Genomic DNA, 16,688 nt, shown 5'->3' on the forward strand with positions numbered 1-16,688 from the left:
TATTCCCTTGCTGGATGCACCACGTTAACACACGGTTTTCAAGTAAGAAAGCAAGTAAAAATTGGCTTTCACCATGTAGGAGTATCAAAAAGAATGCCTGGCATAGGTCAATGACTGTAAACCATTCTGCTTCACAAGGTATTTGGAACAAAATTACAGCTGGATTCAGTACCACAGGACAACATGGAATTACAATTGCATTAGCCTTTCGGAGGTCTTAGACAATTGTATATTTACCACGGAATTTCCACAACCGCATAATAGGTTAATAACAGGGGATCCCTCTTATCTCCTTCAGAATGCCTTGTGCAATCATGCACTCAATTAAAGGTCTTATTCCGACCATAGTCTCCGGAATCAAATCATACTGCGGTGCCCATGGAAATTCAGAAACTTAAGGGTACTCACGATTAAGTCTAATATATTTGATAGAGACCTAGTAGACATAAGTCCTACGTCAAATCAATAGGATATAATATTCCAATGTGCAGAGCCTATTGGCAACATAGGAACTACACTACATGGTGCCCAACATTTGGTAAGGCACTAATTCAACGCTAGATACTAGAGTAACTCAGTCGTGCTTTTCACAGAGACCCCTTTTTCCCTTAAAATACTCCAATAGAAGTCTGGAGTGGGTAAAAGTATAAAATATCCGCCATAACAGAGTAGGACGAAAATACTATGTATTCGTTTTTGGTTTGTTCAACGTTGAAGGACACAGTGTTCCAAAATATTGTGCACCTTATCTTTATTTCCTTGAAAATTGCTCTCCAACTTTCATTAAACAATGTCGAATAAATGCAACAGCACCGAGAACAGTGGAGCTGCAGCAACCACAGCCCAACCGGGCTTAGACATCACAAGTTTCCAACAAGACGACCCGGATGCTATAATCATCCCGGAAAACTTAAGGAAAACCATCACTATAAAGCTTATAACAAATGGCCTATCACCAAGAGATGGTAGGGTAATTTTTGGCGTAGAGGCACGTGAATATCAACAGAGGTATTCTATTCATGGAATTTCTTACCTGAAGCAAATTCAGTAACACATGTGTTTCACTTCTACAAAGAAGAGGAACCTCAAACGGAATACACTCCTTTCGAGGATGTTAAAATTCCACTAACTTACCAAGAGCATGCACTCTGGTTTAAAGGCGCCCTACAACATCAAAATCACATTACCAGGCTCGGTCCATTAGGTAGACCAGGAGCAACATGACCGGTACTCGCCAGCTATACACCATACCTTGCCATTGAAGAAATGACGGGTGCGGAACTATCAGTTCAACTAAAACAACTAATCAAAATACATAGACAATTGGTTCAATATGTCATGCGGACTCTAACAGTCCAACCTCTTATAAGGATTCCACAACAAACCCCTTATCAGGGGAACACAGATAAAATCACACCACAGACTATACAATCAGTCATTGGTAAATTGCTCGCGCAAAGAAAGGGAACAAATTCCATTCTAGATAGCTCAAATTGAGGCAATATTTCCCAATACTCCCCCACATGAGAAACACAGAATTAGAACAAACTGTTTACCAATGGGGGTCGCACCACATCTGGAGGACTGTGACACTTGGGTACAGTCTTTGCTGCAATCTACACAAAAACACAGGGTGTTCAGTCGATGGCGGTTATACCAGATGTCCTGAAACAGATTCAAAATGAATACGGGGCAGAGCTTGCCTTCAATCTGGGTATGAAATTACTGAGAGATTTCAAACAGGTCTCAGCTATAATATTAGCTAATATTAAAGGTGAGGCAGCAACCGTGGCGTTCCCCCAAAAAGTAAGCAAATTTGATGTAACTTAGCAACCATATGAACTGGCCAGAATAATTGAAAAATCATATTAGGAACTAGGTAGAGATAGTTTGGGTGCGAAACCAGTTAAACCCCAACAAACTGAAAGTACTGAAAAGGTCTTTAATATAAACACTCTCACTGTTCCTAAAAATAAGTGTGAGAACACTAAACAATCTTCTAAAGAGAAGCGTTCTCAGTCCAGAGGAAAGTCTCCTCAAAAGAAGCCCTCTGAAAAGAGGTGTAACCCAAGGAGCAGGGATAATTTAAAAAAACCTGATAGATATCAAGATACTGATACACGTTCCTCTTGTACCTTTCAGACTTCCTCACAGAAATCAGAAAGAAGAGGACGGTCAGAACTCAAGGAAGAATGCATGAAGTCCAAAGATGATCAATACGTTCCAAAAAAACAGAAAGCTCAATTCACCAAGAAGAAGGTAGCAGGTCTAAAAATCAGACATGCTGAGGATCTTGGGGACACAACTGAAGAATAGGGAGTGGACCCAGACAATGCTGGACAGTGCAGCAGAAGTCACCATAGCTCGCAAGATCTTGAAGGATCATCAGGACACAGTGGACTTGAATAAGTACATCCAAGTTGAAACAGCTGATACCAGGGTTAGTGTACACCACGAGTTATATGAAGTAACGCTCCGGATGGAGAAGGACATAACTAGGAAAATAAGAGCTCTCTTTTGGCAAAAGCTCTCTAAGGGTTATGACATTCTTCTAGCTGAAAAAGACTGGCCATCAAAATGTGTCAGGGAATGCCCACATGGCGAGGCATCATTATGCCAGCCTTCTCCAATCATATTCCAATTTACTTAAAATACACCTATGCCAGAAAATGGGCTGTAGCCCAGGCTTCAGCATTATATAAAAGTCATGTAGGATGGGATGAGGATTCCCCTCACCATAAAATCCAGTTAGAAACCCAACCAAATGCACAAAGGCATTTTCCAGTAAAGCAAGAAGCTAAAAAACAGGTCAGGGAGATATTAGATCAACTTGAATACCAAGGAGTGATTCAAACATGCACCTTATAAATGAACAATCCTTTGTTTCCTGTCTCCAAACCAGACAATACATATCGTCTAGTTTTCGATTACAGACATTTAAACTCTTGTTGCAAAACCTTTGCAGTACAAAATGCACACAGTGCAGCACTAATGAATAACATTGTGCGTAAACAATATAAAACCGCATTAGATATTTCTAACGGTTTCTTCTGTCAAAACATTGTACCTGGAAGCAGGTACTTGACCGCTTTCTCAATTATGGGGACACAACGTCACTTGTGTCATCTCTCCCAGGGATTCAAGAATAGTCCGGTGTTATTTTCAGCTAGAGTAACAGAGTTACTACAAATGTATGATGATGAGGCATTATCTTATGTTGATGACATCTATCTAACAGACGATGACTTGGACAGGCGCTTGAACAGAGTGAATATCAATATACTTGGATTCGCCTCTGAAGGGTACAAATTCAACTTTAAAAAATCAAGAATTGCCCACCTCAACGTCCTTTTTTTAGGATACGAGTTATCAAGAAAAGTGTGCGGTGTACAACCTCCAAAAAGGCTGAAAAACTTACAGTCAATTCTAGGTTTCCTAAATTTCGGAAGTACTTACATTCTAAACTACCCAGAAAGGGTTAGGCCTCTCTACAAATTAACCAAACCTGATTTCAAAACTACTCATGGACTCAAAAACACACTGAAATTTTGTGTTCAGTACAAAAAGACATGTTAGCAACAACACATTTACAGACACGTGTAAACATACACAACCTTATAATCTTCTTTTCTTTATTCTTTATTTCGGTAAAATGTTTCACCATAAAAGACATTATAACATTCCATAAAAACAGTTAAAAGTAATTATAGTTAGCAAATACATTCAGTCCATTACACATAATTTCATCACATTATGGTATATTGTAGTCACTAAACGGCCTTGATACATTTACTCCTCAAAGGCCACACGGCACCTAGGTACTTAGCTACTGTGAATACAATATGGTTCGACAGGTCTGTTTTAAGGACTCTAAAAGCAGCCAGACACTCGACAAAACCCAGGTTTCTACATAAAGGGATGATCCATTTCTTGCGTATCTCATGATATACTGGGCAAAAAAAGATTATATGAAGCTCAGACTCATCAGCCAATTTGCAAGCTGGACATACTCTATTTACATGTTCACTCCACTTGCTTGTAAATACACGGAGTGGGAGGGACCCATGTCTCCATTGTAAGTAGAGTTTCCTAAGCAAGGAGGGATATAGGTTGTCTAACACTGGCTCAAAGATATAATTGTCCTTAGTCCGTAAAAATGTCTCTGTTAATGACCCATGATTTTGGTGACAGTGCAATGCCAATAATTTGCTATCATGATAAACCTTTGCCAATAGCTTTTTGGGGAAAAGTGGGCAGGTGGATTGAGGGTCGGACCACAGTTTCGGAAGGCCCAGACCCTCCAGCTCAGTTTTAATAAATTTCAGCCATTTAATTTCCCCCGCGTTGGGAAATGCAAGCCCCTCCTGAAGACCTTGTCTATAACTGATCAGTTCCGGGACTGATCATATCCTACGCCAGTATGCTATCGGTCGAAAGGACAGTTCTTCATCAAGGGGTCGCATTCCAAGATCCATCCTTAGGGGTACAAGGGGGTACTGGGGGGAAGGGCTACAATCCTCCGAATAAACCTGTTCTCCTCTTTCAGCAAGTCCTGAGAGGCTGCATGGCCCCAGAGCTCACACCCGTACATGGCAGCCCCCCTTGCCTGTGCCCTATAGATCTGCGAAGGTGGGCCAACAGGCCGGATAGATGACTTGTTATTGCACAGGAGCTTCATGATACCGCCCGAGTACTGAGTCAGTTTGAGGAGTGCTTTCTCTTGGTGGGTACACCAGGTCATTCTCTCATTTAGGATAATTCCTAGGTACTCAAAAGATCTCACCCTTTCCAGTTTGCTTTGTCCAATATTAGGGGTGAAGCGAAATTTTGGGGGGGGATTAAACACCATAAATTTGGTCTTTCAGGTGTTCATTTCTAGACCGTGTTCCCCACAAAAACCCACAAAACCATTGAGTACTCGCTGGATACCCATCGTAGACTTTGATAGCAGTAAGGTGTCGTCGGCGAACATGATCGCCGGCACTCGGGATCCCGCCAGCTTGGGAGCATCAGAATTGTCCACCCCATTAAGATGAGGGATAACCCCGTTGACGTAGAGGCAAGCACACAACCCTGCCTTACCCCCCTGTCAACGGGGAACCTATTCGACAGGGCACCCTCCTTGCCACACCTTATGTCGTAATTTGACAATGGCCGAGTTAGCGCTTAGCTGTGCTACACGTTTTTCCCCTTAACTTGACTATACTCGAAAACGCCATTTTGTGTATTACGGAGGCCATTTTAGAGAATGAGCGGCCTCGTGGTCAGCATGCCCTTTAGTCCGTTGTCCGTGCTACTGACCACTCGACTCTGCCCAGCAACAGGCTATTTTTAGCTACGGTCAAGCCCGCACATGCGCAGTTCCAACTGACCAGTCACCCCTCAGGAATGTGCCGCCAAATTGACCAGTGGGGTTGTAACCCCTCCCATGAGTTGGCTGTGTTCCAAAAATGACCATATATGTACATAAACTCTGTAACCTTGTGCCGCCTATCTTTTTATTGCTTGTAAATTGTATAAAAGAGGGACTCACACCAACGTTCGGTGTGATACTTCTTGCATTGCCGAAGGGTGCTGTAGGAATGTACCACCACCCCATGGGGTCTTAATAAACGTGTTCTTTGTACTTTTCAGTTTCCGTGCCAACAGTTCTTTCAGTGTAAGTGGGTTATCTACGGAGCATGTAGGCCTTGGGAACCCGATACCACAAATTGGCGACCACGAAGGGACTCATCGGCGACTCGGATGCCCGAAGGAGAGGTCGTGACGAAGGTTTGGAAACTCGCCATGGACGCGTACGCTGCCACCGAGTGACCCGAGTCTTGGCACCCACGGTGTTTCTTCCCTTCCTTCCGATCTGACCTTCCAGGTGGCGCCGGTCTCCGACTGAGTTCTTGATCGTCTGCGTTGCTGGATAAGTGCCGTTTGGCTGATTCGATTAAAGACCTTGGCAGTTGGAACCTGGATATTTGAAATTGGGTAAGATTTGTGATCGGTAAGGTAGTCTACGGACGCTTACTGAAGTTTTATGATTTGCGATCGGTAAGGTAGTCTTCGGACGCTTGCCGAAGTTCTATGACTTGTGTCTATGATTTGAGTTAGCTAACATTTGTGACTTTGTGACCTTTGAATCATATGTGTAGTGCACTTCACATAGGCAGGCATGTAGAGATGTTTCTCTGATTTTGTTTTTTTCCTCTGAGCGGCACATTTGTGTGAAGTACTGTAAGTGCCAGTTTATACGGTATCACGCTTTCGTGATACTTTTCGAACATGCCTGTTTTAAGCACACTCCGAGGGATGTGCTGTCTTGGAAATGGTACCTCAATTAGGTTAGCGGAATCACAGCCGGCTCCCCCAGAAGGAACCCCAAATCGTGAAATGTACATAAAATTTGGCCTTCCCCCTATAATGTACAGGATATTATGGCATAAATACACTAAAACTGATCCTGAATTGCAATGGCCACTACATGGGTCGTTTGATTTACGAAAGGTTCAGTTTGTGGAGCAATGTTTGTTTCAGCGCAGGTCTAGACAGAATATGTTTGATTGTGTACGAATGTGGGAGAAAGCGGTGCGTGAACGTATGAAACGTGAAATTGCCTTGGCGGACAAAGAGCAGCGTAAGGCTGCTCGAGATAAGGCTTTACAGCTCGAGGAAAAGGAGGCACAGGAAAAGAAAGAAAGGGAGGAACGGGAACGAAATTTGCAAACGACCGGTCAATTTCCTATTCGGCGACCGCTCTATCCTGTCCTTTCTAATGAAACTGATGATTTTTCCTTATTAGATCGATCACCGCCTCCGTACGTTTCTCCTACGGCTCCGAATCCAGAGTCTGGTGATGAAGGACAGGATAAGCCGGGAAAAGGGGACAAGTCCTATGTCAGGTTAACTGCGGAGAGAAGCGCGGAATTGCGTAGTTGGGCTCGTAAATTGAATACAAATTTTGTAACTATGTCTGAAGTTGTTGCCGAGAGGGGTAAATGGACAGAGCGAGAATTGATGTATTTTTTGGCTACTTTGGCTGATGAAGTTGTTACTACATTTCGTAAATTTTCGGATACGTTAGAACCTAAGGCTGTGTCGGTTTCTCGTGAGGACTTAGATAAAGGTATATTTGTTCTTGCAGATGTTGATACATTTTTCAAGCAACTGATCCAGCTGCGGGATGAGACGTCCAGATTACGGGACGAGCGGAAAAAGAATAAGGAGTCCGGGCCGGAGTCCGCTGAGCGGTCTAAGGAGTGTTCTCTCCGGGGTTCAGATAAGAATTCTAACGTGCATGTTATGCCTATGCGTGAAGCCGCACCTCTGTACGTTCCCCCTAAGGGGGAGGGTACAGAGGAGGATAAAATGTCGAAGGATGCAAAGGGGTATTTTATATATAATTGGGTGTATACGCCTTGCAATAGAGCAGATGTTATGGCGATTAAAAATTCTTTGCCTGATCTTCGGAAAAATCCAGCAGCATTTTATGAAGGGGTGGAAGGGGCTATTTCGTCCTGTGTCATGACTCTTGTTGATATAGATTTATTTTTTGGGTTAATTCTTCCGCCTGATATGTGGAGATTGATTAGTAAAAATAATGATGAAACACTGCTTGGGGGAACGTGGAAAGAGATAAACCAGGCCGATTTAGACAGGGAGCCTGCATGTAAGCCATGTGACTTGATTCTAGACCTTCCAGCGGCTATCTTAACTAAACTAAAAACGCTTGTTCCTTCTAAAAAGATAGATTGGACCATGTTAGCTTCGTGCAAACAAAAGTCAGATGAAACAGTGTCAGATTTCTTTACACGTTTCGAAGAGGCATTTCATGATTACAGTGGTCAATCGTTAACAGACGATACGGGTAGGCATTTGTTTGTAGATAAGTACGTGGCTAATCTCCTACCGGAGATTGCAAAAAGATTAAAGTCGAGTGAAAGTTCCTGGGCCACGGCGACCCCTGCATCTTTGTTAACTATGGCTCAGTATTATGAGCGGCAGGAATTGGAGGCTAAAGAAAGTATTGATAAGAAAGCGAAGGAATTGAAAACAAAGGTGATGTTGGAACAGGTTCGTGGAACGCAATCTAGAGGGAATGATAGAGGCAGACGAGGAGGGGGTAATGCGTCGTACGGGCGTACGGATATAGCGGAGGATAAATGTGCCTATTGTAAGGAGTTTGGGCATTGGGCTGATGATTGTCCGGTACTTCGTGAGCGGCGTAGTCAGCGTGGTCGTGGAGGTGGACGGTCGAGGGGAAGTTATTCGGGGGCGAGAGGCAGCGGAGGTGATCGTAGTAGGTTTGAAGAGAGGGGCCGTGGCCAGGATGAGCGTAATACTTTTGATAGACGGAACCAGTACCAGATATCGGAGGGCGAGAATGTGGAGCATCAGGATTACGTACATGCATAGGATTGCGTAGGATGGGGTACGGAATCAGTTGAAGTGCCAGTAGATCAGAGTGGTCCATATGTATCAGCGGGCATCCTGGGTTCTACTGATCAGTTTCTAGTCGACACAGGAGCTACTCGTAGCGCTTTGTCTAAAAACTTGGTTCCGAGGGCTTCCCTGTCTGGCGACATGATAACATGTATAGGGTTTGATGGCACACCCACTCCTAGCCCATTATCGAAGCCTCTTGCACTTTGTCTTGATAAATTTTTCGGTTTTGGCCAATTTTTGTTGTCACCTTATACCCCAGACAATATTCTGGGCATTGATTTGCTCAAATATTTTCGAGCGACGATACGTTGTGCTCCGGAGGGAGTGCGAGTTATTTTGAATGATAATTATCCAGATTCAGACAGGTTTTGTACTATACAAGAATGTGCAGCATTAGCTTCTCTCCCTCACACGTTGTGGGCGACCTCAGATACGGATGTGGGACAGATGCTTATTCCACCTATTCGCATTACTGTAAAGGAGGGAGTGCTTTTGCCGCGTGTACCACAGTATAAGATCTTCAGGGAAGGTGAAATTGCTTTGACACACATTGTCCAAGATCTGATCATTGCAGGGGTAGTGGAGGAAGTCCCCTATAATGTTTGCAATAGCCCTATTCTTCCAATCCTTAAGAAAGATACTGACGACAAGGTCTATCGATTTATTATTGATTTGAGAGAAATTAACAAAATTGTCATTCCGCAATACCCGGTGGTGTCTGATATCACGACATTGCTTAAATTGGTCCCCCCAACGGCGACGACCTTTAGTGTCATCGACCTGAAAAATGCGTTCTTTTCCATTCCCATCCAACCCGATAGCAGATACTTGTTTGGTTTTACGTTAAATAATAAATCGTATAGATTTTGTCGTGTTCCTCAAAGTTACACTGAAAGTCCGAGTATCTACAGCCAGGCTTTAAAGAGACAGCTTGATTCCTTTCAATTGCAATCTGGAGTTGCCCTTATTCAGTATGTCGATGACCTTTTGTTAGCTGCTGACACTTATGCACAATGCGAGGAGAGTACGCTTGCTTTACTTTCCTTTCTGGCTCAGAACAATCACAAAGTTTCGAAGAAAAAGCTCCAATACTGTAGACCCAAGGTGACCTACCTCGGTCATCTTTTGTCTAAGGAGGGGCGTGCATTAACATCAGATCGAATTCAGGCGATTTTAGATACACCGGTCCCCCGCACACAGAGAGATGTACGTGCCTTCATAGGATTAACGTCCTTTTGTAGACAGTGGATCATGGGGTTTTCACATATTATCAAACCTTTGTTAGCGTTGCTGTCCAAAACTACACCTATGCCCCTTGAATGGACAGATGAATGTCAAAATGCTTTCGAACAATTGAGACAGGTCCTTTGCTCTGCACCCGTGTTAGGTACACCAGACTATTCAAAGATTTTCACATTGTACGTGCACGAGAAAGATGGGTGCGCGTTATCAGTGTTAGTGCAAGCACACGGGGATAAGCAGAGGCCATGCGCATATTTTTCAGCTATTCTCGATCCTGTAGCACGAGGATTACCTGGGTGTTTTCGAGCAGTTGCGGCAACAGCAGTAGCTATACGGCAGAGTGAGGGAATAGTGTTATCGCACAAACTGTTGGTGTTAGTTCCCCATGCAGTAGATGCCCTGTTAAATCAAACAAAGACCCAATATCTCACCAGTGCACGTTTAACAGGATATGAGCTTACACTTTTGGCGCCACATATCACACTAAAAAGATGTGCTACCCTGAACCCTGCCACTTTATTGCCCTATCCGGTTGAGGAGGGTCAGGAAGAAAAACATCATGATTGTGTTTTCCTGACCGAGGAACAGACAAAGGGTCGTGTTGACCTACAGGATATGCCACTTCCAGATGTGGATGGGGAACTGTGGGTTGATGGATCGTGTTTGAGGCTGCCAGATGGCACGACTTCCGCAGCATATGCGATCACGACACTTAAGACAGTGGTAGAAACAGCACGAATACCACAAAGATCAGCTCAGGCAGCAGAGCTGATAGCTTTGACGGGAGCCTGTGAATTGAGTGCTGGCCTATGTGTGAACATATACACAGACAGCCGGTACGCCTTCAGAGTAGCACATGACTTCGGGCTACTCTGGAGAGAACGTGGGTTTTTAACTTCTCATGGAGTACACATTATGCACGGAGAACTGGTGCGTGATCTCCTAAACACGTTGCTTTGTCCAAAGAAAGTAGCGATCATTAAATGCAGTGCCCATAAAAAGTTCACTGATAAAGTGGGTCAAGGAAATGCTTTTGCAGACAGCATAGCGAGACAAACAGCTATGTCCCGAACTGAATCCCCCATGTACGTAACAAAATCACAAGCTGAGCGATGGTACGATGCTAGAGCGGAGATACTAGATATCCAAAAATCAGCGACTGAAGCAGAACTTGCGGCATGGGCAGCAGATGGGGTGCTAGATGATGAGGGTTGTTGGAGAAGCAAAGACATGGAGAAATGGAAATTGCCTGCAGCTTACTTGCAAGCGATGGTTCAGATAACTCACGGATTTGCACATGTGGGAGCTCTTGCGATCACTCGATTGTTATCACGAGTTTGGGAGCATCCCGAGATTGCCAATACAGCCAAGAGGGTAGTGCAGACCTGTCTGATATGTTTACAACACAATCCTGCGAAAGGGACCCATACTCCGAAAGGAGGGTTCGTTCCACCATCTGCACCGTTTGAGGTACTCCAAATGGATTACATCCAGCTTGAGCGCTGCAATAACCTTAAGTATGTCTTAGTGGTGGTGTGCGCTTTTAGCAAATGGGTTGAGGCCTTCCCCACGAAAGATAATACAGCTTTAACAACAGCTAAGGTGTTGCTCAAGGAGCACTTTCCTCGCTTCGGAGTTTGCAAATTTTTGTGGAGCGATAATGGGCCTCATTTTGTTGGGAAGATTGTGGAGTATGTGCTGAAGGGGTTAGGGATCCAGCAGAAGTTTCATGCTGTGTTCCACCCTCAGTCAGCAGGTCTTGTCGAGCGGTACAATGCTACGTTGAAGCTGAAACTGGCTAAGATTGTGGCGTCCACGTCATTGAAGTGGCCGGATGCCTTACCGCTAGCACTGCTCTCTCTTAGATCTGTGCCCCACTCTCAAACTGGCCTCACACCGTATGAAGTGGTGTTTGGGAGGCCTATGAATATATTGGGAGTGCCTAAGCCGCGATTGATACATGATGTGCCTTGTATAATGATGAATGACTATTTGGCACGATTAACAAATGATTTGCTTTCTATTCATCAACAGGTTCGAGAAGCGCTCCCTGACAATTCTACTGGAGAGGCTCATAATCTCCGTCCTGGGGATTTTGTAATGGTCAGATCGTTTGAGAGGGCGAACAGCTTGGAACCGAGGTGGCGTGGCCCCGAGCAGGTCCTCCTGGCTACTCGAACAGCTGTACGAGTGACCAACAGAAAGCGGTGGGTGCACTCAACTCACTGCCGTTGTGTTTCTCCGGATTTGGTGAATCCTGCCGTGCTGACTGACTACAAGGAGATTCTGGATAAAGAAAAGAGCCCAGCTGTGACATCGGCCGAAGTCGAGGGAGCCTTCCCGGACTACACTGTTTCTGGACGACAGCGTTACGATCTGCGGCCACGATAAGGAGAAGATTTTTTTTGGTTTTCGAGACTGGTTGGTTACCGCTCTGGGGTTTGTGAAACGGAAGCCAGGAATCTCAAGGGGGGGGGGTCAGTTCTGCCAAGAGTAGCGACACCCGTCTTGACCCCGGAGAAGAAAACAACGGCTACCTCGGAGCTCAGCACCGTTTTTTTTTTTTAAGGTATACATTTGAGACATTGTGAACTTTTTGAACTATGGCGTCTTCTGCATCACGAGACAAAAGAATACTTGGTGCCATCCTGTTTGTCTTGACAATTGTGGTGATAGCAGTAATAGCCTGGGTAGTGGAACTTGTGGTGCCTGTACGTGAACATTTGCTGCCGACTACCCCGGCTCCATCTGAACATTTTCATTTCACTTTGCCTTACCATGAAGAACGGCATCAAAAGACTTATTTGAACAATAGCTTCATTCAGATTTTGCATCATACTCACAATATGACGAACACTTCAAACTGTTGGGTGTGTGGGATGTTGCCTGGGCATCAGAAGAAAGGGGGCACTCCACTCATTCCACTCACATCTTCGCATAATGGTTCCTGCAACGCCTGGTACACTCTTCTTTTTACTTTACAATGGCCAACGAAGGGGGGGGGTGCTCTTCCGTTTGAACAAAGTTTGCTACCATGACCGAGATGGGTATCCACGAGCTGAGGGTACTCGATTTGAATGGGAAGAGTACCGCCCCGACAATGTGACTGCACCTCGTGTTTACAGCAATCAAAGGAACATTAATATGTCCAGTACACATGTTATTAATGTCATCGCTACTAAAGCAGATCTTTGCATTCGTAATAAAGGCACGATCCCGGTGGGGAAAAGTGAATGTAACACTACACTTACATTTGACAGTCCAAACGGTATATCATTTGTGGCATCCCGAAATACGTACTTTATTTGTGGCAATAAAGGTTACCATCAGCTCCCTTTAGGATGGTTAGGTACATGTTATGTATCGTTTGTGTTGCCCCCTGTATTCATTGCCCCTCCAATGTACCATAATGACTACATCCTTTACCACGACTTTGTACTAAATCGTGTTAAGCGTGCCGTGATTTTACATGACATCGATCAGACTGATACTGCCTTGCAGAAATATGTGGACTTTAATTTGGGATTGTTTTCCTTTGTGGGGGCTGCATTGAATAGCCGGAAAACTCGTCGGCTGACCCGTGTTGTTGAGGCTGTAGCCAATGATACTGCTATTGCATTGGAGAACATAACAGAAGAACTCCACATTTCTAGGATTGTTACGCTCCAGAACTGTATGGTCCTAGATGTGGTTCTAGCTGACCGTGGGGGGGCATGTAGAATCATCGGAAGTAGCTGCTGTGTGTACATACCAGATAATTTGCCCTCTGTTTATGATGCTATTTCAAAATTGCACAAAATAGCAGCTGAAATACACCCGGACAATGGAACTTGGACTCTTTCAGGGTGGTTCTGGTCAATGCTTACCACTTGGGGTTGGAAACTGCTGACGATTTTATGTATCATTGTTGGGATACTGTTCCTTGTATGTTTATGTATACAATGTGGCCCAGCTTTATGTTCCATGTGCTTATCGGCTTGCATACCATCAAGACGAGCTCTTGCTCAAAACGAAATGATGATTCATAAAGAAGTAGCTCAAATAATGCTAATTGATATTGAAGATAAACATCCCGACTACGTCCACTATGAGGTAGCTTCAGCTAAACACTAAAAGGGTCGTCTGTCGTAATTTGACAATGGCCGAGTTAGCGCTTAGCTGTGCTACACGTTTTTCCCCTTAACTTGACTATACTCGAAAACGCCATTTTGTGTATTACGGTGGCCATTTGAGAGAATGAGCGGCCTCGTGGTCAGCATGCCCTTTAGTCCGTTGTCCGTGCTGGACTTCAAGACTCTTCTCAAGATTTCTCCCTTGTGGCTAAGGAGTAGTCACCCTGCATCAGCGGGCACCATCTAAGAACTCTGCGGTTTGCTGTAAGTCCTTCCTCAAGGAATCCGACGGCCCAGCTCGACGAGAAACCGGCTTCCCTGGCACCTCTGACCTCTACCCACGTCATCAGCTCAGCTGTGATCTGTGGGTGCGACGAGACCTCGAGGGACCGGCCATCATCAGAACCTGCACGCTCTTAAAAACCAGCACGACCATCGAGGTAACTCTCTGGTGAGTGCTCTGGGGTCCGAGAAGCCCCGACCCTGAGCCGCTCCAGCACCGAAGTGCAGTCTCCCAGCATCTCCACGATCTGCGTGGGGCCCTTCTGCTCGCTGCTCAGCACGTTGTCTGGTCACTTGCCGCTGGCTTGTGCCCTTCAGTGACGACATCCGAGAATCAACACTGCCGGTCTGGTTGCTCCAGACTGGCCCTTGCTTCCATCTTTTTGAGAAGCACCCCGGACCCTCCTGGTCCACTCAAGACGCCAACAGCGACATCCGTCGTGGGACAGCTCGCACCTCCACCGTGGTCGCCGACAACGCCTCCTGGTCCGTGAGACTGCAGAGCCTAGCGTCGCCCACTCACCTGGTCGAGGTGACGGCCAACTGGTGCCTTCCTGGTACCCTCTGACTACTGGCTAGTAGTACGAACTTGGTCCCCTCTGCTTTCAGGTTTTCATCAATCTCCGATCCAGGCTTGGATCCCTACGAACTATTCATCACTGGTCGCCGGCCAGCAACTCCTTTTCTTCCGGCTCCTGGCTCGTCAGCGAAGACCCCGACGCCTGTAAGACTTGCAGCCGCAGCCCTCGTGGCTAGGTAACTCGGCATTTCAGTGCCTGCATAGCCTCCTTACTCTAGGGTCCGGAGTCCCTCGCTTCCGACTTGCCTTAACCTTTCCGTGTCCCCGGACACTTGTTTTAAACTGTGCACTTGAAGTATTTGCTAAAGAGATTTGGTTTGTGCTTAGTACCCTGTCCTCATAAAGAGTACAGGGCTGTTGTGATTCTTAATAAATATACTGTTTATTTTCATAACACTTGTGTGGTGTCCTTTCACTGGGTGTTCAAGGGGTACATGTGTGGTAAACAGCTGGCTTAACGCGCCCTCTCGAGTCTTTAGCCTTAGACTGCTCGTATCCACGCTACTAGGATAGCTGGTCTATAGGTTGACTTACAACCAAACACCATAAGGGTCGTTGGAACGATACATAGCGGTCGCTAGAATAGCGAACGTTGCATATCGGGCCAACTTCTCACATTGGTGGCAGCGGTGGGATTTGAGCTTGCTGTTGTTTTACCACACGTATCCTAAGAATATCTTGTTGAAAGATCGCACAAGTACTGTTAGCGCATATAACTAAAGCTTAGAATACTCTGAGTTCTACTGAACCAGCTGTTGTAGCTCCTCAAGGCTTAGCACACCTTGGCTACAACTCTTAGCAAGGGATCAGTAGGAAAACACATAGTGTAGGTAGGTGCATCACTTACACCGCACTAGAAACAGTATGTCGGGCCAAGGAGGAAACTCTGAGTCTCCCCTTGTGTCAGTTGACCCTCCACAGGTCATCCCTTCAGGATATACTGTGCTGAGCTTCAAGGAGTTAAGACGATTGTGTCACTCCCGGAAGATTCAGCAGGGGTCTAACCCCACAACGTCCTTTCTGATTGGTCTCTTGGAGACTTATGATGCCAGGAGAGCTGAGAAACTTCGTAGCTCTTCTAATCCAGAAGGAGACATGCCTCCCCTCGAGGGAACCCGGGACGATCCTGACCTCATTCACCTCGCAACCGAGAACGAGGATGTGGAGGAGGATGAGGATGAGGATCTCTCAGGGGACGAGGCAGATAAGGGACAGGTAGAAGTCGTCAGACTAACACGGTCCAACTTAAGCAGACACGATAGTGGTACTGGGGGAACCCCGGCGCTACTTTCGGTTCCGCTTAACATGGGGAATGGACGAGCCAGATCTCTATCAAGAGGCTCTGGCAGATCCCTTCATACCAACGGCTCTCACAACTCTTCTCAAAGAGGGATGACGTCCCCTCAGAGGAGAGTGTACGAAGCGAAGGAAAGGGCAGCTAATCTGCGGATCGAAAGGGAAGAACTTGCCCTGGCCAAGGAAAAGCTTGCTTTTGCTAGAGAGCAACAGTTAAGTGGGGCAGTCCCCACTGGTGGCAGCAATGTACCTAGTAATAGGGAAAAGAGTTTCGATACGAAACACCTTGGGAAGATAGTGCCCCCCTTTAAACAAGGGGACGACATCCACAAATGGATTACTGCTTTGGAGAGGGCCTGCACTGTGCAAGGTGTTCCCCAGAGTCAGTGGGCAGCTATCTTGTGGCTCTCCTTTGAAGGTAAAGGAAGAGACAAGCTCCTCACCACAAGGGTAGAGGACGCTAACAATTACCAAGTCTTGAAGAATACACTCGTTGAAGGGTTCGGCCTAACCACTGAGCAGTACAGGGTGCTGTTCAGGGATACCCAGAAAACGCAGGCTCAAGACTGGTCTGATTTTGTCGATTGTGCCACTAAGGCTTTTGAGGGCTGGTTGCTGGGCAGTAAGGTTACTGATTACAAAGGATTGTACAATTTGATGATGAGAGAACAAATTTTAAACAATTGTCAGAACCAGTTGTTGCATCAGCATCTTGTCGACTCGGATCTGACCTCTCCCCAAGA

This window comes from Lissotriton vulgaris, chromosome 9 (genome assembly GCF_964263255.1).
Source record: "Lissotriton vulgaris chromosome 9, aLisVul1.2, whole genome shotgun sequence".
In the NCBI taxonomy this organism is placed as follows: Eukaryota; Metazoa; Chordata; class Amphibia; order Caudata; family Salamandridae; genus Lissotriton; species Lissotriton vulgaris.